Consider the following 24,777-nt stretch of genomic DNA (forward strand, 5'->3'; position numbering starts at 1 on the left):
AGCAACAAAAAAACCTCTTACAAAATAGACGGGGGAGAAAAGAGAGACATATGAAAAGTAAAATACCAGCCCCAAAGTTATCACCTGATATTCACAAAATATTACTTCCCTGTGTTTTATATTAATAGCCCCTGGGATGGCGGAGGTTTGCTTCTTGGTTGCAACCCCAGGATCTGCTTCCCTGCTTTCCTTGGAAGTTGAACATCCAGGTCCCATTCCCCTATTTCTCTTCTCCTCACAGCCTTGGGTCTCTCTGATTAAAACATTGTTCACATACTGGATGATGGAGCTTGCACCCTCTACCCTGCAGAGTCAGATGGAGCTTTTCTGGAAGATGTAGCCTCTAGCTCAAGGCCTCAAATTTGCCTGATCTCCCATTAAGTACCCCACCTACGCTTGATACAGCCTATCTTTCTGGATTCCCTGATTAACTCTGCCTTTACATATTTTTTTTTAAAGATTTTATTTATTTATTCATGAGAGACACAGAGAGGGAGAAGCAGGCTCCCAAGGAGCAGAGAGCCCGATGCGGGACTCGATCCCAGGACCCTGGGATCATGACCTGAGCCGAAGGCAGACGCTTAACCATCTGAGCCACCCAGGCGCCCGCCTTTACATATTTTTTAAAAGATTTTATTTATTTACTTGACAGAGAGAGACACAGCGAGAGAGAGAGCACAAGCTGGGGGAGGGGGGGAGGGGGCTGGAAGGCAGAGGGAGAAGCAGGCTCCCTGCTGAGCAAGGAGCCTGATGTAGGACTTGATCCCAGCACCCTGGGATCATACCTGAGCAGAAGGCAGACGCCTAACAGACTGAGCCATCCAGGAGTCCCTGCCTTTACATATTTTATGAATATATTCACCTTCCCATGTAGCCAATACATAGACCAAGATACAGAATTAAAAAAATTTTTTTGAGTATAGTTGACATATGTTACATTAGCTTCAGGTGTACAAATAGTGATTCAACATTTCTATATATTATGCTATGCTTACCACAAGTGTAGCTACCATCTGTCACCATACAATGCTATTACAATATCACTGACTATATTTCCTATGCTGTACCCTTTATTCCCATGACTTATTCATTCCATAACTGAAAGCCTGTATATTCCGCTCCCCTTCACCCATTTAACCCATTCCCTCTACCTCCCTTCCCTCTGGCAACAATTAGTTTGTTCTCTGTGTTTATAGGTCTGATTCTACTTTTTTTGTTTATTTATTTTGTTTTTTAGATTCCACATATGAGTGAAATCATATGGTATTTGTATTTCTCAATCTGACTTATTTCACTTGGCATAATACCCTCTAGGCCCATCCAGGTTGTCACAAATGGCGAGATCTCACCCTTTTGTGGTTGTATCATATTCCATTATGTATGTATACCACATCTTCTTTATCCATTCATCTATCAATGGACACTTAGGTTGCTTCCATGTCTTGGCTATTGTAAATAATGCTGCAATAAACATAGGGATACATATATCTTTTCAAATTAGTGTTTTGCTTTCTTTGGGTAAATATCCAGTAGTGGAATTATTGGATCATATGATATTTATATTTTTAATTTTTTGAGGAAACTCCATACTGTTTTTCACAGTGTCTGCACCAATTTACACCACCAACAGTGCATGAAGATTCCAAGATAAAGAATATTTTTTAAAAGATTTTATTTATTTATTTGAGAGAGAGAGAATGAGAGAGAGCACATGAGAGGGGGGAGGGTCAGAGGGAGAAGCAGACTCCCCACCGAGCAGGGAGCCTGATGCGGGACTCAATCCAGGGACTCCAGGATCATGACCTGAGCCAAAGGCAGTCGCTCAACCAACTGAGCCACCCAGGCGCCCAAGATAAAGAATATTTATAGCCCCCTAGAAGGCTCCTGTGTGCCTCCTTTCAGTGAATACTCACTCCTCAATGACAGCCTCTATTCTGGTGAGTTTTATCTGTTTTTGAACTTTAGATAAGTGGAATTATCCAGTAAGTACTCTTTTGCATTTGACTTCTTTCCTTCATCATTATGTTGGAGAGATTCACTCATGTTGTGAGTAGCACTATTTTGTTCTTTTCTATTGCTGTGTCCATTGTAGCAAATGCTTTCAATATCATTTCAATTTGAGTCCTAACTATAGCCAAGATTGAGAACCATGGTTCTAGCATCATCAAAAAAAAAAAAAAAGTGTTTGAATCCTATCTTCAAAACTATTTGACCTGGATTTACTCCTGAAATGTCCATTCTCATGATCATTGGGCTCAATTAGCCATTGAGGTTCACTTAATTACCATAGCCCTTACTTGGCATCAAATTAACTCATCAAGGTCTAACACACCAACAGAACAGCATCTGGTAGGAGCTTTAGTAGTAAGCTTTAGTAGGCGCTCTTGTAGTAATCCAATGATTAGTTTTCTTTTGGGCCCCAAGGTGACAGCTCAGATATAAGGAGTTAAGATCACATCAGTGAACGTGGTGACAACCTTAGTTCAGAAATGACCTGTCTTAAATAAGAATCAATATTTTGTGTCCTATGGACACAGCTTTCAGGTTCCCTGTGGGAGATGAGTTTACTGCACTTAGGGAGATCCAAAGCCATGGCTTCCTACCGGACTTAAATACCCTGGCCCACATGGACTTTACCAATCAGGAGTTACTTTTACCATAAACAATGCTGCCTAATATCATAGCCCTCATTGCACCTTTGTTAGATTTCCAGGGAGGCAGAACTATAAAGTTAATCCAAATTTGTCCTAAGAGAAGGAGAAAGGGAAAAATGCTTTATTCATACTCCCTTCAGTTGACAGGTTACCAAGCAGATTAGGTCTGAAAATGTCTCTGCTCTTTGAGTCAAAAACAGTATTTGGCATAATAAAATGCTTAATAGATGTTTTCCAATGAGTAAATTATGACAAATAACAACATTAAAGTGTTACATTCATCTAAAAACAAAATGACTTAGACTCTTATGTTACCTTGGGTGAGTCTTAATTTCTCCTAATTCCTGCTACCTCTTTTTGTGAAATGAAAATAAGAACTTTTCCCATTTCATTGGGATTGTTACAAGAATTAAATGAGATACGGTATGTAAAAGATGTTACAAACAGCTATGCTTAATCCTCATTACTATAGATGGAGAGAAGAGGTCTAGAGAGAGGGAAAGCGATTTGTAGCAGGTCACATAGGGTGGTGGAACTGTCCAGGTCTCCTGACTCCCAGCCTAGTGCCTGTCCACAATACCATGCAGCCCTTTCCACAAGTTGTTTCACCCCGTTATTGTTTAGGAAATCAAATATCACACACCAATCAGGACTTTAGTCCAAGAAAGAAAACTCTTGTGAAGGTCTACTTTGCACTGTATACTGCTCACCCATCCTTCACAGGACACAGTCCACTCATGTGCCCTTCTCCTGGTGTTAAGAGTGAAATTAAGATTTTTCTCCAGGCCATAAGAAAAAGTGAAAATTATGTTCTCAGCTTGCTGCTGACTAGCAGATGAAGGGCAAACAGAACCTCTAAGCATTCATTCTTAAAGGCTTTGTCTCCTTTTTCCTTTTCAATAGCCACTGCAAGGAGGGGGATGTGAAAAGCAATATGATCAGAATGTAATGAAAGAACAAATCTCACTGGGAGTTAAATACCATTGTTAAAAAAAAAAAAAAGTCACCATGGGCAGAAGCCCAAAAATCAGAGGCTTCCCCCAGTGTTCTTTGAAACCATTTTTTTAAGCTGTTAAAAACACCCTTAAAATAAACCTACCATCTTGTGAGGACAGGAAGAAGGTTACCCGTCTTTCCATCACCATCTGCAGGGCTAGCTCAGCTTTAGGCTTCCTTGAGCCACACTCCCCCGCCTCCAGCCTGTTCTTTACAACATGGCAGGGTAGGGTTGATTATAGTCTCTTTCCCTAACTTAGCAAAATTCAGTTACAATTAAAATTTGAAGTGAACCAAGGAGAGACTATATAGTAGTTCGCTTCACAATGCATTTTGTTGTTGCAATTTCATATTCTCTAATAATTTCTAACATTGTGCTCAGCCATTTGTATTTATCAGTATAAATTTGGATCAGGTCAGTTTGTGAGTTGGGTCAGGGCTCAGGCTGCATTTAAGATGAGAGCTTGATCTGCTACTGGGGTCATGGCTCCTACTTTGGTTGGGATCAGGGTTTACCCTGTAGCTCTGATTAGGGCTCAGTCTGTGGTGGGCTATAAATATAGTCTGTGATTAGGGTAGAGACCTTTCTGTGATTTGCATGAGGGCTCCATCTGTGCTGGAATCGGTTCTCAACCTGTGACAGAGATCAGATTTGTTTATGGTGAGCCCTAGGATTCAGTCAGAGGTTGGAGTCATAGAAGGACAGGGTTCTATTCCAGGAAAGAAGGGCAGGAAATGTTGGTCAGAAGTAGAGTCCATTGAGAAGCTGTCAGACCAGAAGACTGAGCAGAGAACCAAATGGGGGGTTAAAATAGAGTTGGTGACCTCCATCAAAATGGCCTACATTAAAAGGACTAACAACACCAAGAGTGGGTAAAGATGTGGAGCACCTGGAACTTTCTTATACTGCTGGTAGAAGTATAAACTGTAAAACTATATTGGACAACTCTTTGGCAGTATATATAAAGGTGGGTATATATATATGTATTGTATGGATCAGCACTTCCACTCCTGGAATTGGCAAACGACTGCTACACACAACATGGAGAAATCTCACGAACTAGTGTTAAGCAAAAGAAGACAGACACCAAAGAGTAGATATTTTATTATTCCATTTATAAGAGGTTCAAAAACAGACAAAATTAATCTATGATGATAGGAGCCAGATAGGGGTTACATTTGGAGGGGGTATAGACTGGATGGAGCATAAAGGAGCCTTCTAAAAAGATGGTAGGGGCGCCTGGGTGGCTCAGTTGGTTAAGCATCTGACTCTTGGTTTCTGCTCAGGTCATGATCTCAGAGTGGTGAGATTGAGTCCCACATGGGGCTCTACAGAGTCTGCTTAAAATTCTCTCTTTTCCTTTCCATCTGTCCCTCCTCCCACTCACTCTCTCTCTCTAAAATAAATAAATAAAATCTTTTTTTAAAAATAGATGGTGCAGGGGCACCTGGGTGGCTCAATCGTTAAGCATCTGCCTTTGGTTCAGGTCATGATCCCAGGGTCCTGGGATCGAGCCCTGCATCGGGCTCCCTGCTCCATAGGAAGCCTGCTTCTCCCTCTCCCACTCCCCCTGCTTGTGTTCCCTCTCTCGCTGTGTCTCTCTCTGTCAAATAAATAAATAAAATCTTTTAAAAATAATAAAATAAATTTAAAAAGATGGTGCAATCTATGTTTTGAACTGGATAGTGGTTACACAGGTGAACATATGTAAAAATTCATTGAGGTGAACATTCAGTATTTGCACATTTTACTACATGTAAGTTATATCTGAATGAGGAAAAAAGAGAGCAAGTGAAACCATATAGAGGTGTGGTTGGCTAGGAGTACCTGGCTGGCTCAGTTGGTAGAGTATGTGACTCTTGATCTCAGGATGGTGGGTTTGAGCCCATATTGGGTGTAGAGATTATTTAAAAAAAAATTTTTTTTTAAAGATTTTTTATTTATTTATTCATGAGAGAGAGAGAGAGAGAGGCAGAGGGAGAAGCAGGCTCCCAAGGAGCAGGGAGCCCGATGCGGGTCTCGATCCCAGGACCCTGGGATCATGACCTGAGCTGAAGGCAGACACTTAACGACGGAGCCACCCAGGCGTCCCCCCCAATTTTTTTTTTAAAGTATGGTTGAGGGGCACCTGGGTGGCTCAGTCAGGTAGGCATCTGCCTTCTGCTCAGGTCATGATGCCAGGGTCCTGGGATTGAGCCCTGCATCAGGCTCCTTGCTCAGCGGGGAGCCTTCTTCTCCCTCTGCTTCTGCCTCTCCCCCTGCATGCTCTCTCTCTCCCTCTCTCTCTCTCTCTCTCTCTCTCTCTCTGCCAAAATAAAGAAATAAAATCTTTTTAAAAAATAAAAAAATAAAGTGTGGTTGAGGAGTGCCTGGATGGCTCAGTCGGTCCTTTTTTTTTTTTAAGATTTTATTTATTTGAGGGGCGCCTGGGTGGCTCAGTTGTTAAGCGTCTGCCTTTGGCTCAGGTCATGATCCCAGGGTCCTGGGTTCGAGCCCCACATCGGGCTCCCTGCTCAGCAGGAAGCCTGCTTCTCCCTCTCCCACTCCCCCTGCTTGTGTTCCCTCTCTCGCTGTGTCTCTCTCTGTCAAATAAATAAATAAAATCTTTAAAAAAAAAAAAGATTTTATTTATTTGAGAGAGTGTGAGAGAGAGAGGGCACTCATGAGCAGGGGGGAGGGGCAGAGGGAGAGGGGTAGGGAGAAGCAGAATCCCCGTTGAGCAGGGACCCCGATGCAGGACTCCATCCCGGGACGCTGGGACACATGGGACTCAATCCCACGAACCTGGGATCATGACCTGAGCTGAAGGCAGATGTTGAACCGACTGAGCCACCCAGGCACCCAAGTGTCTGACTCTTGATTTCAGCTCAGGTCATGATCTCAGGGTTGTGAGACAGAGCCCTGTGTTGGGCTCCATGCTGGGCATGGAGCTTGCTTAAAATTCTCTCTCTCCCTCTCCTTCTGCCCCTCCCCTCTCCTCGCTCTCTCCCTCTTAAAAAAAAATTATTTTAGGGTGCCTGGGTGGCTCAGTCAATCAAGCATCTGCCTTCGGCTCAGGTCATGATCCCAGAGTCCTGGGATCAAGCCCGGCATCGGGCTCCCTGCTCACCAGGGAGTCTGCTTCTCCCTCTCACTCTGCTCCTCCCTCCCACCCCGGGCTCTCTCTCTCTCCCGCTTTCGCGCTCTCTCTCAAATAAATTAATAAAATCTCTTTAAAAAATTGTTTAAAAAAAAGGTGTGGTTGAAAAAAAATTAGCTAAAGATTGGCTGGAGAATTAACTCCTCAGTTAGGACTTTTCTGCCATGCCAACTGTAGCATTACTGTCGTGGCTTGTTGAGCCTGGGGAGTGGGCCTGGAGGGTGCCGGGAGTGAGAGGGTGCAACCTTTGAAGCAACCAGACTGGGCAGTAATATAGTGTTAAAAAGCCTCACACTTGGAGTCAGAAGTCCTGAGTTTGGATCTCAGCACTCTGCTTAGTATCTAATCCAGTGGGAAACACTGGTGTGTTGTGATCGGTCATGAGGAACACCACAAATCATTCACTGGTAATTATAAGTCACTGAAGCTTTTAATAATTTTCTCTTAATTCATTTCAATTCCTAATACATGTATTTGGTTAAAAACAAATTAAATCTTACAGAACAGTATACAGTGAAAAGTCCCTTTTGCTCCCATCCCTGACCCCAAACACCAGTTCCTCAGTCCCCTCTTGAGAGACAACCACTGTCATTGGCTTCTTAAATATCATTCCAGAGAGAGTCTATGCATATTCATGAATATTTCCTTGAAGAAAATCAGAGCAGATTCAAGGTATGCCTGTAATAATGTTGCTTGCATACTGAATTCTTCATTTTATTTTCAGAATGGAATTAAATTTTCATTATAAAAACAATACATGCTTATTTAAAATTGTATAAAGTAAAAGTGAAAACTCCTTCCACCCACTGTACTACCTCTCACTCCTTAATTCCAGAGTCAACCACTGTTAGCAGTTTCCTATGTGGCCTTCCTAATAGCTGTATGCATGTGTAAACATACAAAGAATAATACTATAAATAGTAAATTTGCAATCTGATTTTTTCATCAGCAATACATCAGAGATATCTTCCCACATCAATTACATACAGCTCAACTTACCCTCCTTTTTTTTTTTTTTAAGATTTATTTATTTATTTATTTGAGAGAGAGAGCAAGGGTAGGGGAAGAGGCAGAGGGAGAGAGAGAATCTCAAGGAGACTCCCCACTGACCATGGAACCTGACGCTGGGCTCTGTCTCATGACCCTGAGATCAGGACCTGAGCCAAAACCAAGAGTGGGGCACTCAGCTGACTGAGCTACCCAGGTGCCCTTCAACTCACCCTTCTTAATGGCTACATAGCATCAAATGTTTTCCACTGGGAGAGAAAAGGGTAACTATGGGACGAGAATTACACATGGGTATGTGTCCATCTGAATTATCTGTCATATGTGTCCCAGAAGAAAAAGTGTGGAAAGCCGCTGACTTAACCCATCTGGGTCTCAGTTTCTTATCTGCAAAATGGAGACAACAATGAGATCCTGACTACCTCACAAGATTGTTGTGAAGACTGCACAGAGAGGCGAACGGGTGACAGAGGACCTTGAAAACTGAAAAGTGCTGCGCAAATGTGAGAGACTGTTCTTCCTGGAGGAGAGGAGTGAAGAGCAGTAGCTCCACAGTCTAAAGCTTACAACCAGCACTAATAATTGTTTTTTCTGCCCTTCTTCCACCAAATGAATTGATCATCTTTGCATAATAATTGTGAACATTTGTGGAGTTCTTTGTTAGCCATTCTTCCAAGATATATATGTAATAAATACATATATCATATATACGTATATATATATATATACATATATATATATAATCTTCATTTAATCCCTCCAACAACTCTGTGAAATAGGTACTCTTATTATTCTCTTTTGGCTGATTCAGCAGTCAAGGCTGACATAGTTGGCAAGTGGCAGTCTTACTTCTGAATGATACTCTGTGCTATTCATTTGGAGGCTTTTGCCTTGCTTCAACTATATGGTTGGCCTGTGACTTGAATAGGCAGTTGGGGCGTATGCATTGGAGAAAGAAGTGGTTCGTTCCACTGAAAAAAAAATAAGTAAAAAGCAACCAACGACAACCTGAATCTCATAGGTAGTCACACTGCTGCCTGCTCTGAGACCCTTCATGACTCCCTTCTGCTAAATAAAAGCCAAGCTCCTCAGGCTGGTGTTCCAGGCCTTCCTTGTCTAGTCAAATAACCTTTCCAAGCCTTTGTCTTATGCCACAGGAATTTCTAAATCAACTTCTCCATCATTTCGTATTTATCTAGGAGCCTGCTATGGGTTGAATTGTGTCTCCTAAGAAAAAGATATGTTGAAGTCCTGACCCCTAGTACCTCAGATTGTGACCTTGTTTGGAAACAGAGTTGTTGCAGATGTAACTAGTTATGATAGAGTCACGCTGGAGTTGGGTGGAACCCGAATCCAATATGACTGGTGTCCTTATAAGAAGATGGCCATATAAAGAGAGAACAAGAACACCACGTGGCCACGAAGGCAGAGATTGGAACTATGCAGCTGCAGGCCAAGGAAGGCCAAAGATTGCCAGTAAACCACCAGGAGTTAGGCCGAGGAAAGGAACAATTCCCCTACAGATTTCAGAGGGAGTGCGACCTTGCTGACAACTTGATTTAGGACTTGTAACCTCCAAAGCTCTGAGACAATAAATTTCTGCTGTTTTATGCCACCTAATCTGTAATACTTTGTTACCACAGACCCAGGAAACTAATACAGAGCCTCCGCCATTTAACCCCCACACTGCAGATCTGCGCCCAAGATGAAATCAGGCCTTCTTTCTCCTGTCCCACTCCTGTTCTCTTAGCTGGCCATAGCCTCCTTTGCGGTCTGCTTGTACAACACTCAGACAATCACACCCATGACGTTCCTGGTCTCCCCCTTCTGCTCAGGCCGGCAGCACACCAGTGGTCTGTTTACTTCCCGACATGCCCTGCGCTGGGCCAGTCAGGTTCCCTGCCCCCTGCCTCTTCCTGGCTCAGGGCCAGCCCAGCCCCTCTGGGGAGACAGTAGATTGAAGCCCCCTTCTGGGTTGCCTAGGCGACAGTGCCGTCTGAGTGCCCTGAAGCCAGGCAGCTGTGGCTGCAGGGAAGGGAGGGACCAAGGGAAGGGGGGGTGCGGGGAACTGGGGGAAAGACCCAAGGATAAGTCATTAAAACTGGCTCTAGTACAAACCAAGAAGGTGAAATTAAAACTGCAGCCTTGCCATAACCAGCATTATAAAGCAACATGCAAGACTTGAGATGGAGAGGAAAGACTTTATTCAGGGAATTCTATAATGGAGCTCAGCTCTGTGAGTCTTTGAGTCCAAACCCCATTCAAACCTATGCTTTGAGGCCTTTTGACAGCATGAAAGATCAAAAGATAACAAAATTCAGGCAAATGGGGCCTGGCATTTTGTACACCAAGGGCAAATCTTCTACAAACTGATTTAAGGTGCACAGTAACTGAAGAGAAAGATGCTTGTGATTTTAGGTCAATAAGCAATGCCTGCTGTGTGCAGGGAACCCTGTGGGGTGCTATGTATATGGGGTGGGAGTACAGGGAGGAACAAGATGTTATACTTGCCCTCCAGCAGCATATAGTCCTTCTTTCAATCATTACTGCAGGAATGGACTTTTATAACAGCATCCTGGAACTCTCCAAGGTAATTTTTCTCAGTCCATCGGGTTACATAGGACTTCAGGGAGGCATGGGACTCCGTCCTAATCCATCAGGTCATCACATTGCCCTGGCCACAGATAGGTAGAGAGGTGAGCATATACCCAATCTCAGCCAATGACGAGTATTGAATCTTTTGCTAGAATTGCTGAGAGGAATACATGTTCTCTCTTCTGTGCTAGAAGCTGCCTCATCTTGTTACTGCATGGAATCTAATATGAAGCCAACATGGCGGTGAGCACAGCTGAGAGATGGAGGAAAATTGGGAGCTGATGATGTTATTTGAGCCCATGAATCAAGTCATGCCAGATCTATCCCAGACTTTGGGGTATAAGAGCCAATAAATTCTAAGTTTCTTGAGGTGGTTTATGTTACTTCCAATTCAAAAGATTCAATGCGATGCTTGGGTAGTGCAGTTGGTAGAGTGTCCCTCTTGGGTTTCGGCTCAAGGCATGATCTCGGGGTTGTGAGATCGATCCCTACCTCAGGCTCCATGCTGAGTGCAGACTCTGCTTGACACTTTCTTTTCTTTCCTTTTTTTTTTTTTTTTTAAGATTTTATTTATTTATTCATGAGAGACAGAGAGAGAGAGAGAGAGAGGCAGAGGGAGAAGCCGGCTCCCAAGGAGCAGGGAGCCCGATGCGGGACTCGATCCCAGGACCCTGAGATCATGACCTGAGCCGAAGGCAGACGCTTAACCATCTGAGCCACCCAGGCGCCCTGCTTGACATTTTCTCTCCCTTGCCCCCCCCCCCACCATGCTCTCTCAAAATAAATAAATAAATCTTACAAAGAGAGAGAGAGATTCAATAAAAGATATATTAGGAACTCTTTTTAACTGATTAATGCTTTCCATTCCCTATGTAAAATATGCCAATTTATGCCTCCATATCCTGAGCATTCACAGCCAATAAGCTGCTTTCTGCTACTTTGCCCCGAATTTGTTAGTTTTATTTATTTCTGCAATTATGTTATTTAATTAAATATTAAGTAAACTGCCGAAATACAAGTGCAAAAGGAAGGACAGTTCCTGCTTCTATGAAAACTAAGTTAAGGGGCGCCTGGGTGGCTCAGTCGTTAAGTGTCTACCTTCGGCTCAGGTCATGATCCCAGGGTCCTGGGATCGAGCCCCGCATCGGGCTCCCTGCTCCGCGGGAAGCCTGCTTCTCCCTCTCCCACTCCTCCTGCTTGTGTTCCCTCGCTCGCTGTGTCTCCCTCTGTCAAATAAATAAATAAAATCTTAAAAAAAAAAAAAACTAAGTTAAATGTTTTCAAAAGACTGGGTAAAAAGTAAGTATTTAAAAATTACTTTGGGGGTACCTGTGTGGCTCAGTTGGTTAGGCATCTGCCTTCGGCTCAGGTCATGATCTCGGGGTCCTGGGATCGAGCCCCACATCGGGCTCCCTGCTTGGCAGGGAGTCTGTTTCTTCCTCTCCTTCTGTTCCTCCCTCCCACTCGTGCTCTCTCTCTCGCTCTCTAAAGAGAGAGAGAAAAAAAAACACAAACTTAAAAAATTAAAATTAAAATTACTTTGGGGTTAGATACGGATACATACATAGTTAAAAATGAAAATAAAAACATGGATGGGTTTTACACTTAGCTTTGGAAGAGTCTTTAGGTTCTTTTTCCCCTCTAAAGAAACCAATGCTGGAAATAATGGACAATGCATATTGGGTGAGAAACAGGCCATTAATTGTCTCATAAAAAGCCTGGCAGCTTTCACCTGGGACAATTGGAACATTTTTCTCTGGAGGAAGCCAGGCACTAGGTAAGAAGTCTACCTATACTAAGACCACAATATTGTTAGGAAGCCCAAGCTAGTGGCATTGGGAGAGAGATGCCCTGCTAACCCCCAGCATTTCTAGCCAAGTGAGTGAAAAGCCATCTTGGATATCTAGCCCAGCTGAGTTTTCAGATGACTCCAGTCCTTGCCACCATTTGACTGCAACCTTATAAGAAATTCTGAGTGAGAACCACCCCACTGAGCCCAGTCTACCGACAGAAGCACAAGAAATAATAACACATTTTTTGTTTTAAACCACTTTATATTAGTTTGGTTTGTTCTACAACAACCGATAACCAGTCTCTTGTGGATGAAAGGAGAGAGTCACAAGAAAAGGAAGGCACTAATGTCAAATACCATAAAGAGATCAAAGAGGGTGAGAAAAGGCCATTGTATTTCACAGTTGAGAAGTCAGCATTGTCCTTCAAGCATGGCAGTTTCAATAGAATGGTAGGAGTGAAGGCAAATTGGAAGTGTTCTTAGGGCAAGTGAGTGGTAAGAAACAGATACAATGGCAGATTCGTCTTTTTTCTTTCTTTCTTTTTTAATGGTTTAACATGCACTTATGATTCTTACCTGAATCAATTATCTCATTGGAGATGGCAAAATGGAGAATTTCTAATTCTATCAGTCCTTCTACATTTATTAGCTGACATTCTTCTGCAAAGAAGAGTTTTCCCTCATCAATTGGGGATGAACGTAATTTCTTCCTAAAATGATACATTAGATGCTTCATTCTTTCTTTTTAATTACCAGTTTCCTGACAAAGGAGTTAGTGTCATTGTATTTCCATTGGTGGTAAATGAGGTCCCCCCTGCTTCTCTCTTTGAGTATCATTATGGGCTCATGTGTGGACTCATGTATCACATTTTTTCAATGTGTTACAATCAATTACAGACTAAATTAGTCTTTAAAAGAAGCAATGGAGGATAGGGCTAAGATGTGATCAGAAAATTCTAGAAGAATACAGTGGTTAAAGAAATACACACACACACACACACACACCCCCTTATCAATGATCAAAAAATGGAAACTATATAAAAGAGAAAAAACTATAAAATATCCAATTCTGCTACTGGATATATAACCCAGAGAAATTCTCACATAGGTCTCATAAGGTGCATGTATGAAGATATTCACAGCAGTGTTGTTTTGGGTTGTGAGGAGCAATTTGGGTGTCCATAATTGAAGAAGTCCTTAAGCAAAATGTGGTGGGTGGAGTACTATTCGTTAGTTAGAAGAGGTGGAGCAGATCTTAAAAACATGTTACTGCAAGGAAGAACAAAAAGAAAAAAATATATATTTTATAATATTATTTATGTAAGAAAAAATACATGAATCTAAACAATAATACACATTTTTAAATAAACATCTACAAACAAAAGGATATATACTTAACATACTGGAATGATTTCCTTGAGTGAGAAAGGGGACTGAGATTGGAGAATATGGATAAAAGAGACTAATAAGTAAAATCAATATGAGAGGCTTTGTGAGAAGAATAGGATCAGTCAATCCCCTATATTTCAATAAAAATAAATAAATGATTAAATAAATAAATTGTGATAGTCTTTCTGGAAAGTAAAACCTTTAAAAACATTGACCTTGCAATTTTTTTAGGAATCTAGCCTAAGGAAATAGAAACTTATGCTTATTAGCATTTTAACAGTAAGAAAAATGGTCAGCTTGTGTTCTATTGCTCTCACCCACAGCCTGCAATGTACATCCCCAGGTGGTTCAGGGAGGCCTCAGGGGTGTTTCACAGGTGTTTGTGATGTGCTTGTGAACAAGTATAGACATGTGATATTGGGGGTTAAATGCATCATTTCCTGCTCCAGCTCCTTCCATGTGATATTGCTATTTCCACTGCCTTTGCTGGGCATGGTTACAACGGCCATTGAGTTCTACCATTTCTGGAGTCCTTCAGTTGCTAAGGCTGCAGTGTTATTCTGTGATGGAGCCGAGACTATCTGGCTCTTCTTTTGGTTTTACACACTATTAAAGGTTTATTGTTGTGTGTTACAATTTTTCTGGAAGTAACTCTTTTGGTGTTTTCTTATCATCTCCCTCCTCTACTCATTCCCCCTCCAGGAAAAACAAACAAACAAACAAACAAACCAAAAGACAAAGCAAAAAACAACACCTACAAAGCATGCTGGAAGACAAATACAAATAATAGATGTGCTGGGCTTAAAAGTGAAATGAGAAATGCAACTCAAAACCACAATGAGATACCACTTCACAGCCATTAGATGGCTGATATTAAAAAAAGAAATGAAAAGAAAATGACAAGTGTTGGTGAGGATGTGGAGAAATTGGAACCCCTGTGTGCTGCCGGTGGGAATGTAAAATGGTGCAGCCACTGTGGAAACCAGTTTGGTGGATTCCTCAAAAAGTTAAGTATAGAATTACCATATGATGCAGGCTTTCTCCTCCTAGGTGGAATACAAAAGAACTGAAAGCAGGGACTGAGACACTTGTATACCAATGTTCAAAGCAATATTATTCACAATAGCAATAGTCAAAAGGTGGAAGCAACATAAATGTCCATTGATGAATGAATGGACAAACAAAATAGTGGAATGTTACTCCGCTTTAAAAAGGAATACAATTCTGATACATGCTACAACATGGTTGAACCTTGAAAACAGTATGGCAAGTGAAATAAGCCAGACACAAAAAGACAAATATTGTATGATTCTATTTGTATGAGGTACCTAGAATAGGCAAATTCGTAGAGACAGAAAGTAGAATAGAGGTACTAGGGACCGGCAGGGAAGAGAATGGGAAGGTTATTGATTAAGAAGTACAGAGTTTCTGTTTGGGTTGATGAAAAAGTTCTAGCAATGAATAGGGTGATAGTTGAATAACTTTGTGAATGTAGTTGGTATAGACTGAATTGTGTCCTGCTCAAATTCGTATGTTGAAGTCCTAACCCTCAATGTGATAATATTTGGAGATGGGGCCTTTGGGAGATAATAAGCTTTTGAGGTCAGGAAGATGGAGCCCTCAAGTTGAAATTAGTGCCCTTATAAGAAGAGACACCAGAGAATTTGATCTCTCCCTCTCTCACCCCCACCACCATGTGAGGGCACAGTGAGAAATCAGCCATCTACAAGCCAGAAAGAGAGCTCTTACCAGAAACTGACCGTGTTGACATCTTGATCTTGGATTTCTAGTCTCCAGAACTGTGAGAAAATAAATTTCTGTTGTTTAAGCCACCAGCCTTTAGTATTTTGTTATGGCAGCCCAAGCTAAGACAATAGTTAATGCCACTGAACTGTATACTTGAAAATGGTTAAAATGGTAAGACCTATTATGAATATTTTACCACAATAAAAAAAAATAAAAAGCAAAAAATGAAATGGGCAATTCTGTTATCTTGCCTCTCTGCATATCTCTCGATGCCAATCTCAGAAAGGCATTAATAATTGTATAGCAGTGACTCTTGTCCAAATCCCTCAGCCCTTCTGCCTTATATGGATGAGGAAAGTGAGGATCACCGCAATAAACTGATTTAACGGGGATCGTAGTTCTCTGTTCCTCCCCATGTATACCCTACCTTCAAGAATGGCACTACTATCACCCAGTTGCCCAAACCAAAAATCTTTCTCATCCTTGATTCTCTCTCATCTTCCTCAGCAGCTATGTCTTGATGATTCTACCATCTTTATACATCTGTATTCCTACCATCTCTGCCTCAGTTTGGGTCACTTTGGTCGCTTGCCTAACAACACACATGGATGTGGTCCATACTTTTTTTTTTTTTTTTAAGATTTTATTTATTTACTAGAGAAAGAGAGAGAGAGAGAGCATGATCAGGGGGAGGAGCAGAAGGAGCAGAGGAGGGAGAAGAAGACTCCCCACTGAGCAGGGCACCTGACATCAGACACAGCACCGGGATGGCCCTGGGGGGTTGATCCCAGGACCCCCAGATTGTGACCTGAGCTGGAGTCAAACGCTTAAGAAACTGAGCCATCCAGGTATTTCTGTGGTCCATTCTTTCTTTTGCACCCCTTAACTGGCAAGGTGAGGTGGCCCAAGGCCTGACCTGGCTCTCTCCCTTGTTTCTTCCTGGACTGCAAGGCAGCCTCAGTGGGGTCTTTTGGTTGCTGGATTAAATGACTTGCCTGCCCCTTTTCTTCTGGTGGGAAATACATTTGACCAAATTGGAGTTTTAAGAGTTGAAACTGGGATTTGGGCATTGGGGTGGAAATAGGCATGATTTTGTTCAAGGCTCCAGAGACCTATTAAAGGACAGAAGAATGCCATAGTCTATGGGCATTCTACAGAAGGCATTGGGACTGAAGCCCCAAGTAGTAATATGTTACCTGCCACGGGAAAGTGAAGGACGGGATTCAGGAAATACTAGGACCCTGAGATCAAGAGCAGGGATCAAAAGTGGGACACCTAACCGACTGAGCTACCCAGGTGCCCCTGACCAATTACATCCTTAAAATTTTCCCTGTCCACTTTCCCCAGCCTGTTTCACTTGGTAAACTCCTAGCCATCCTTAAGCTCTTAACTTTTTTATTTTTTAAGATATTTTTTATTTATTTATTTGACAGAGAGACAGCACAAGTAGGCAGAGTGGCAGGCAGAGGGAGAGGGAGAAGCAGGCTCTCCGCTGAGCAGGGAGCCCAATGCCGGGCTCGATCCCAGGACCCTGGGATCATGACCTGAGCTGAAGGCAGCTGCTTAACCAACTGAGCCACCCAGGTGCCCCAAGCTCTTAACTTCTAAGAATTTATCTCACCATCCTCCAAGGACACTTGTAAACTCTTTGAAGTCTGGGACTATATCTTCATTGTATCTCCAGGGCCTGGCATTGCTGACGACTGAAAGATCATGTACCTAGTGATTGTCAGAGTGGAATTTAAAATGTCCGTTGCCACAGATTCATCCACACTTCTTTCTCATGGGGCCAGCCTAGCACTGTAGCACTGTGCCTTGTTAACTTGTAATGTGTTCCCTCTCTACTCAGTTCCCAGTTGGTCGCTGCATGTGGGGAAAGGCTGAGGATAATGCTTTATTGAAACGATCTAGTCAGCAGTTTAGCTGCACCCTCACCCACACGGCTGTACTTAACAGCACTCCTAGCACATGGCTGAGTTTTATTCTGCTCCTCTATGGCTTTGATATAAGAGTCAGAAAAACATGAAAAGGAAATGGGTTCAGTAACCAATATCCCATCCAAGGAGAGGAGGGCCGCCAAGGGGGTCACGAATCTGCAGAATTCTTCTCAGAACACCATCAGCACAGCTCAAAAGCCTTTCCTCACTTCCCGGCCTCTCTCTCTTGAGACTAGGCCCAGCTGGGTTAGATGGTTTCCTGTAAGTCTTTTAACAACAAGGGCGTTTAAAGTAAGAGGAAGAGAAAGTCGGAGGAGGGGGCAAGGGGCCAGGGCCGAGCCAGGCTGGCTTTTGCTCATAATTCAAGATGGGTCTCTAAATTCAGAGAAGGCAGCGCATCTCCCTCCTCTTTCGTTTCTGCCTCTACTATCCTCTCTGGGTCCGCTGATTGATCACTGAGACGCAGCTCAAGAAGGGGAGAGAGTTTCTTTCCTAAGTGTCTGAAAGGGAAAAACTTTGAGCAAACAGCCAAAAGAGGGAGCGAGGGAGGGAAAGGAGACTGACTACAGTGTGGGGAAGAGAAGGAGGGAGGCCGAGGGGGCACGAGCCGTGCAGTGGGAGGCCGGCGGGCGGGCGCGCCGGCGAGCTGCAGCCACCCAGGCCGAGCCCCTGGCAAACTCGCGGGCGCAAACACTGGCGCCGGAGGAAGCCGCGCAGCTGAGCCCCAGGCGCAGCCGGGCCTGGGTGGCGCGGGGCCCGGCCTGGGAGGCCCGAGCCTGTGCCCAGGAGGCGGACCGGGGGCGGAGCCGCCCCCGGAGCTGGGCTCTCCCGCGGGCGGCCCTTAGTCTCCCCGCCTCGGCGAGCGGCCGCGGCTGAGGATGCCCTACGGCGCCGCCTGTCCAGCTCCGGAGCCGCGGCTGAGGAGCCGGCCGCCCATTGGCGGCGGCGGCGCGGCGTCTCCGCCCCCTCCGCGTTCCCGCCCCCTCCGCCGCCGCCGCCGCCGCTTCCCGGCTCCGCCTCCTCCCCCTCCGGGAGCCGCCTCCGTCGCCGCCACCGCCGCTGCTGCCGCCGGCCCGGGCCCAGCCAGCGCCCGCCCGCCGGAGTCGAGTCGCAGTCGGAGCCGCTGCCCGCGGCCCCGCCATGAGCGGAAGCGCCGCCGCCGCGGTCGCCGCCGCCGCCGCCTCAGCAGCTGCGGCCGCCGCGCACTTCCAGCCTCAGTCGTCGTCTCCCAGGCCGGGCGCCGCCGAGCTCGGGCCCCTGCGCCGCCCGCGCCCCCCGCCGCCGCCGCCCCGGCCCGAGCCCGCAGCTGCCGGCCGCCTCAGCCCTTCGGGCCACGGGCCTCTCCGGGCGGGCGCCCAGGGTGGCGGCGCCTGCGGCCGAGCGCCAGGAGCAGGTACGGGGTCCGGGAACGGGCCGGGCGGGGAGGGGCGTGGGTTGGTTTCGGGGGTGGGGGGGCCCAAAGGCGTGCGGTCCAGCAGTCCGGCCCCGCGGAGGGGGTGGAGCGTTGTCCGGGTCAGCTTTGTCCGGCCCCGGAGCCCCCGTGAGCCCTGAGTCCCCGTCGCGCCGAGCGGCTCACAAAGCGTTTTCCCACCCGGTGCGTAGCCCCCTCCCCTAGGGTGGGCAGGGCAGGACCTCTCTAGGTCTCCGCTTGGCGGAGGAGGAAACCAAGGCGTACAGGGGGAAGTGACTTGCCCAAGGTCACGTAGCCGGTGAGAGTCGTAGCCTGGTTGGGACCCAGGGCCACCCTGGGCCGGCGCGGGCCCGGAGCAGGGGGGCTGGGAGGAGGAAGAGCCCCTAGACCCCCGGACCCGGGAGACATTGATCGGGAGGAGGGGGCGCTAGGCCCTGCTCTCAGACACGCCCACCCAACGCTTTTTAGGTGGGCTTAGGAAATAGGATGTCTTGCGGTGCGGGACGGAGGAGAAGGGGCCGCTTTGGGGGCTTGGTGGTACCCTGGGGAGCCGATTTGGGGAGCCTTAGGGGGAGAGAGTTGTGTGTGGGGTGTACTCTCTGGGAGAGGGCTTTCTTGAGTGAATGGGGCAGAGCTTCAGAAACTTCTCATCGTGGGGACCGTTTGGTCTCTGCCAGGCCACCTTGCCCACCATTGCCCGGACTAAACCAATCCAGCTGAAATTAATAGGAGGGAGGCCTTCCGCTTTTGTGGAGACACCCATAAGGTGTCGATTTTCGTGAAGTGGTCCAAGTTTCGTTCGTGCCCCCAACAGGAGTGCGTTTAAGGCCCTAGTAAAAGCATTTCTGCTATAGAAGGCCGAATGAGTTTTTTTCCAGGTGGTCTGGATCTGTCACCCATGGAGAACCCCTAGAGAACAGCTATCCCAAGCGTGAAGGGGAACGGAAGCGGGGAGGATTGAGACAAGTCACCCGCCTGTCTCGCGTGTTAGGCAGGGCCATATACTGTATGGGACTCCCATATTTCTTTAGGGTGGGTGATTTTGACTGTGGACGCATCTTGGGAGGAGGAGAGCACTGGAGTTCTAGAGACAGCGAGCGAGAGAGGGAGCAATGAAGAGGGTCCTGTGGCGCTGGGAAATAGAAGCTGTAGAAAGGGAGAAAAGAAGATATTTAGTCATTGTGGGGGAAGGGCGATGAAAGGGTCGCTGGAGGGAAGGGGGCAATGTCTAGTCCTGAGAAAAGTTGGGATTTTTTCAAAGAGGGAGTCAAGGGTGATGAGTTTGAAAGGAGTCTGTTAGAGATGGATGGTATCTTACAAGGATGAGTAATAGGTATTGGTCTGCAACAATTCCTTCCTTTTCTTCCAGTAAAGACCCTTACACTTTTATATAAATGTTTTAGCCTTCGCATTCCCCACCCCCCATTCTCTCTCCTGTTCTAAGGCTGCTGGCCCACGGTATTGTCTTGGAAGTAAGGCTTGACAAAAGAGGGAAGGGGAAGACTAATTAGCAAATGCATTAATTAGGGCCCTTTGTCCGAAATGATTCTTGTTTAAGACAGCTGTTTTCTAGCTGCCCACCTGCACTTCAGCTTTCCAGCTGTGGTGGCTGTTGGATGGGTACTGTAGAAGAACTGCCCTGATTTAGACAAGCTAGATTAGATTTTTCTTGAAAAACACCTCTATTTGACAAATATGTATAAAAGCATGAAAATTTACTGGTCAAAGATTTTAATCAGGGAAATGCAAATGGAAACAACAGTGAGGTGCCATTTCACACCCATCAGATTGGCAAAATTTAAATGCTGTGATAACCAAGTGTTAGTGAACTTAAGGGGAAATCAACGTTTATTTCCTGCTAGTGGAAATGTAAATGGATATAACCACCTTGGAGAGCAGCGCAGTGATGTCTTATTGGAGAGCTAATATACCTACTTACCCAAAATGTCCGTTTCTGGCTCTAAGAAATCTTAGTACCTGGTGTCCAAGAAAAGAAGTGTGAAAGAAGTATAAGCATGCTCATTGCAGCTTAAATGGCCACCAGCAAGGGAAATGCATAAATTGTTAGATAGTCCCACACAATTGAGTCTTACAGCACTGAAAAATAAACTATAGCCACATGCGTTAAAATGATTGAATCTCACAAACATAATATGGGGTGGGGGAACAGGTTATAGAATTCTTTTTTTTTTTTTTAAAGATTTTATTTATTTATTTGAGAGAGAGAGAATGAGAGAGAGCAAGCACATGAGAGGGGGGAGGGTCAGAGGGAGAAGCAGACTCCCTGCCGAGCAGGGAGCCCGATGCGGGACTCGATCCAGGGACTCCAGGATCATGACCTGAGCCGAAGGCAGTCGCTTAACCAACTGAGCCACCCAGGCGCCCCAGGTTATAGAATTCTTACAAAATGTTTCCACTTGTATAAAATCTGAAAACATGCAAAATAATATTGTTTGTGGCTATGTACATATATAGTAATAGTATAAAAACATGCATGGTAACAACTAACACCAAATTCAGAGTAGAGATTATCTCTGGGAACAGAAGATGAGGGATGGGATTGGACAGGGGTACGCCTAGGGCTTTAATAATATCTAATATTCCATTACTAAGGAATCTGAATCAGATAATTGCAGATTAGGATTTGCTTATTTTGGGTGTATGGTCAGAGATATTCAATATCTTATTTTAAATATTTTTCAGATGTTTGAAATATTTCTCACAGGCAAGAAATTTTCTTGTTTTATGGAGTGCAGTATTTTTGTCTCATAATAATGAAACTCTTTCTACAGACTCCAGTCCATCACAGTCTGGCAGGTATGCAGGCTGGTGATCCTTTTCTCACCCCTTTCTGACCTGCAAAGCCTAGTGTATTGCATTGGATGACTTTTATTTTGGAATTGCTGATAGGCATGGAGGATTCCTCAGTCTTTCTAAACTTTCTAATGGACCTAGGTCAGCAGTTTGAGCTTTGTCCCAGGACGTTCAGACTTATCTGATGTAGGGAGGGACCCAGAAATCTGATTCTGAAAAAGTTCCCCAGTAGATTCTGATGCCCACTAAAATTTGAGAGCCACTGCCTTGGGCTCCTGACTCTGGGCTGTACTCCATCTCAGCTTTGCCCCAGGCTACCTTCTCTGGCCCTTCCTGCATGACTAGGACTAATTTGGGCCCATGTGATACTTAGCCCTTTTGTAGGGCATAAAAGAATGATAGGGGTGGAAGCTATTGAGTCTTAAGCCCTTTATAATGTGGTTGTCTAGTCCTCTTATTTTCATGCAGGTAGCTAAGGGGCCCACTGCCCACCAGGGCTGTTTATCAGGTTTTACAAACTTTAACCACTTGTGTCACAATATGGAGTTTTATAATTAGGGCAGGAGCAAAAAGGGCTAACAGAAGGAAAACCAAATTTGGAGAAAGGAAACCCCCAACAGTAAATGTATGTGATCGTGCCTTTTCCACAGATGATAGTGATTGTTTTAGTGCTTTAGCTTATGACATGCATTTAAATTTCAGCTATTTGAGCCTACAGTCAAAGATTAGGGTCTCAGATAACAACTGATTATCCCCCTCAAGATGGAAGAATTTCCTTTCTCCCAAATTTGCTAGTTTTACTTCTCTGCCAGACCCTTTTTTCTCTAGTCCTAATATGTTTGGGAATGAATTTACATTCGCAAATGTGAGGATTTCCAGTAATGAAATTTGTGAAATGCCTGTTTGTCTTCGGGAAGGTTCTTCTTTCTGGACACCCACTTTGGAAGTGCAGTGCTCCTCCAGGTGTCCTTTTGCAGGGTTGCTGTGTTAGGTTGTATAGATTGTGTCCAACACGAGGTCACCTGTTTTGTGTGGGGAGTGGGAGTGGAAATTCACTTGTGCTCCACTTACCAATTGAGCATTTTGTAGGGGTGCCTGGGTGGCTCAGTCGGTTGAGCATCTGACTTTTGGTTTCTGCTCAGGTCGTGATTTCAGGGTTGTGAGATCAATCCCCGCATCAGTCTCCACACTCTGTGTAGAGTCTGCTTAAGATTCTCTCTCCCTCTCCCTCTGCCCCTTTCCAACCCTGTGCTCACTCTCCCTCCCTCTCTCTCTCTCTCAAATGAATAAATCTTAAAAAAAAAAAATGTGTTTCCTGTGGAAATGTGTCCCTTCAGAGAGGGGGCACACGCTTTTCTAATTCTCATCGAGTGCCTCATGAACTAGCTTGGCCTTGCAACTTTGGAAGGCTCCGAGGCAACCTTGTTGCTCCATGTGTCACTAACTGTGCCATCCGTAGTTAAACGGACTCTGTGAAGAGGGCAGGTCAGTTTTGGGCCTTGAGTTTGGAGAATTTTCTCCACCTCAACTTTTCAGTGGAAGGAACCTACCCCTGGCTTTTCATCACCATGCTCAGTTAAACCGAGATTTCAGCTTAAAATTGTAAAATTTGTTATGGAGCTGGAGAAATATGCACAATTTTGAAAATATCATTATTTATGAAAAGATGGAATGAGAGAAATATTAAAAAGACAAAGCATCTGGTAATTGAAGAAGATAAAGTAGTTTCTTCTTGGATATTTGCTCTTGCAATCTTGCAGTGCTTACTTTGAGGGGGAAATACAATGTTGTTTTTCTCTTCCTATTCCCTCTACACTAGCATTCCTGAATTTCTTAAGACCTGAGGCTTTTTAGCCAATTTTGAAAATATTTACCCATTTGTATTTTCCATTAAGTGGTTGTTTACGCTTCCTGCTGTTTTATTTTTTCTTGGAGAGAGAGGAGGGGTGTAGTGCTGAACCAAGGACAAGACTGGACTTCCTACTGCTTTTACAAATAATGGCAGTGTGTTTTTCAGAACAGTTGTCATGGAAGAGGGCTGTTCTGCGGGCTCAGGGGAGAGGTACATTTGAAGTGGTTTCTGTTGTCTTTATTATTATTTTTTTTAAACATGATCCAGGGTGTTGGTTACAGAGTTCCATTGTGCTTTTGCTGCTGTCTTGAAGGAGTTTTGTTTTTTTCTTTGAAGAAAATGTATTTAAAACTAAAAATGTTTAACAAAAATAGTCTTATGCCCACACGAGGAAAATAAACAGTTCTCACCTATGGGCCTTACCCAAAACAGTTTGAATTTTCTTTCCAGTTCTGTTTAAATGGATATTAGTGCTATTTTAGGATGGCTTAGAACAGTTAACTGGAGTGATGTTGGGCAGGTGGAGGAGGAGAATGATGGGATTATACTGGAGTTTATCAGTGGTTCCCCTCAGTCTCGATATGGAAAACTATCACTGTATTGTCTGCTTTTGTGATAAAGTATGTGTAGAAATAAGGGAGAGATTATGAGTTTTGGTATATGTAATAATTTGATCCTTTTGAAAGAAAAAGCAGAGGGAAGAAGTGGTAAGAGGAAGAAACACATGCATGGAAAAGAGAGTAGCAAGCAAATAGTAATGACATTTTGTAGTGCTTTTGGGATGTTCTTTGAGTTGAAAGTTACCTGTCTGTATCCGTTCTGCTTCACCTTTGATTTCAGTGTCTGAAGATGGTGCTTACTGATCTTCAGTTGAAACCTGTTTTATTGTCATGGAGCTGGAAAGTGAGCAGTTTTTTTGTTTTTGTTTTTTTTTTTAAGATTTTATTTATGGGCGCCTGGGTGGCTCAGTTGGTTAAGCGACTGCCTTCGGCTCAGGTCATGATCCTGGAGTCCCTGGATCGAGTCCCGCATCGGGCTCCCTGCTCGGCGGGGAGTCTGCTTCTCCCTCTGACCCTATCCCCTCTCATGGGTTCTCTCTTTCTCATTCTCTCTCTCTCAAATAAATAAATAAAATCTTAAAAAAAAAAAAAGATTTTATTTATTTATTTATTTGAGAGACAGAGAGAGAATGAGAGAGGGGAGGGTCAGAGGGAGAAGCAGACTCCCTGCTGAGCAGGGAGCCCGATGTGGGACTCGATCCCGGGACTCCAGGATCATGACCTGAGCCGAAGGCAGTCGCTTAACCAACTGAGCCACCCAGGTGCCCCAGAAAGTGAGCAGTTTTGAAGACTTGGCTGAGGTGGGAGGCTAGTCTAAAAGTAAAAACAAGTATCCATTTTGTAATTGCTTTTGTAAATAAATAGGAGTTGAGACTCTCATAATTAA

The 24,777-nt window shown here is 44.5% G+C and overlaps 1 protein-coding gene across 2 annotated transcripts in view; it reads left to right on the forward strand.

Moving 5' to 3' along the window:
• The first annotated feature begins 18,557 nt into the window (after window positions 1–18,557).
• Window positions 18,558–24,777, forward strand: part of RNF38 (ring finger protein 38) — a 119,466-nt gene continuing 113,246 nt past the window's right edge. For both annotated transcript variants that reach the window (XM_035016300.1, XM_035016301.1), the window contains exon 1: window positions 18,558–18,647. The gene's annotated coding sequence lies outside the window, so the exon portion shown is untranslated. The remainder of the gene's footprint in view (window positions 18,648–24,777) is intronic.

Source organism: Mirounga leonina, unplaced genomic scaffold (assembly GCF_011800145.1).
Source record: "Mirounga leonina isolate KUSES-001 unplaced genomic scaffold, KU_Mleo_1.0 Mir_170, whole genome shotgun sequence".
NCBI classification, from domain to species: domain Eukaryota; kingdom Metazoa; phylum Chordata; class Mammalia; order Carnivora; family Phocidae; genus Mirounga; species Mirounga leonina.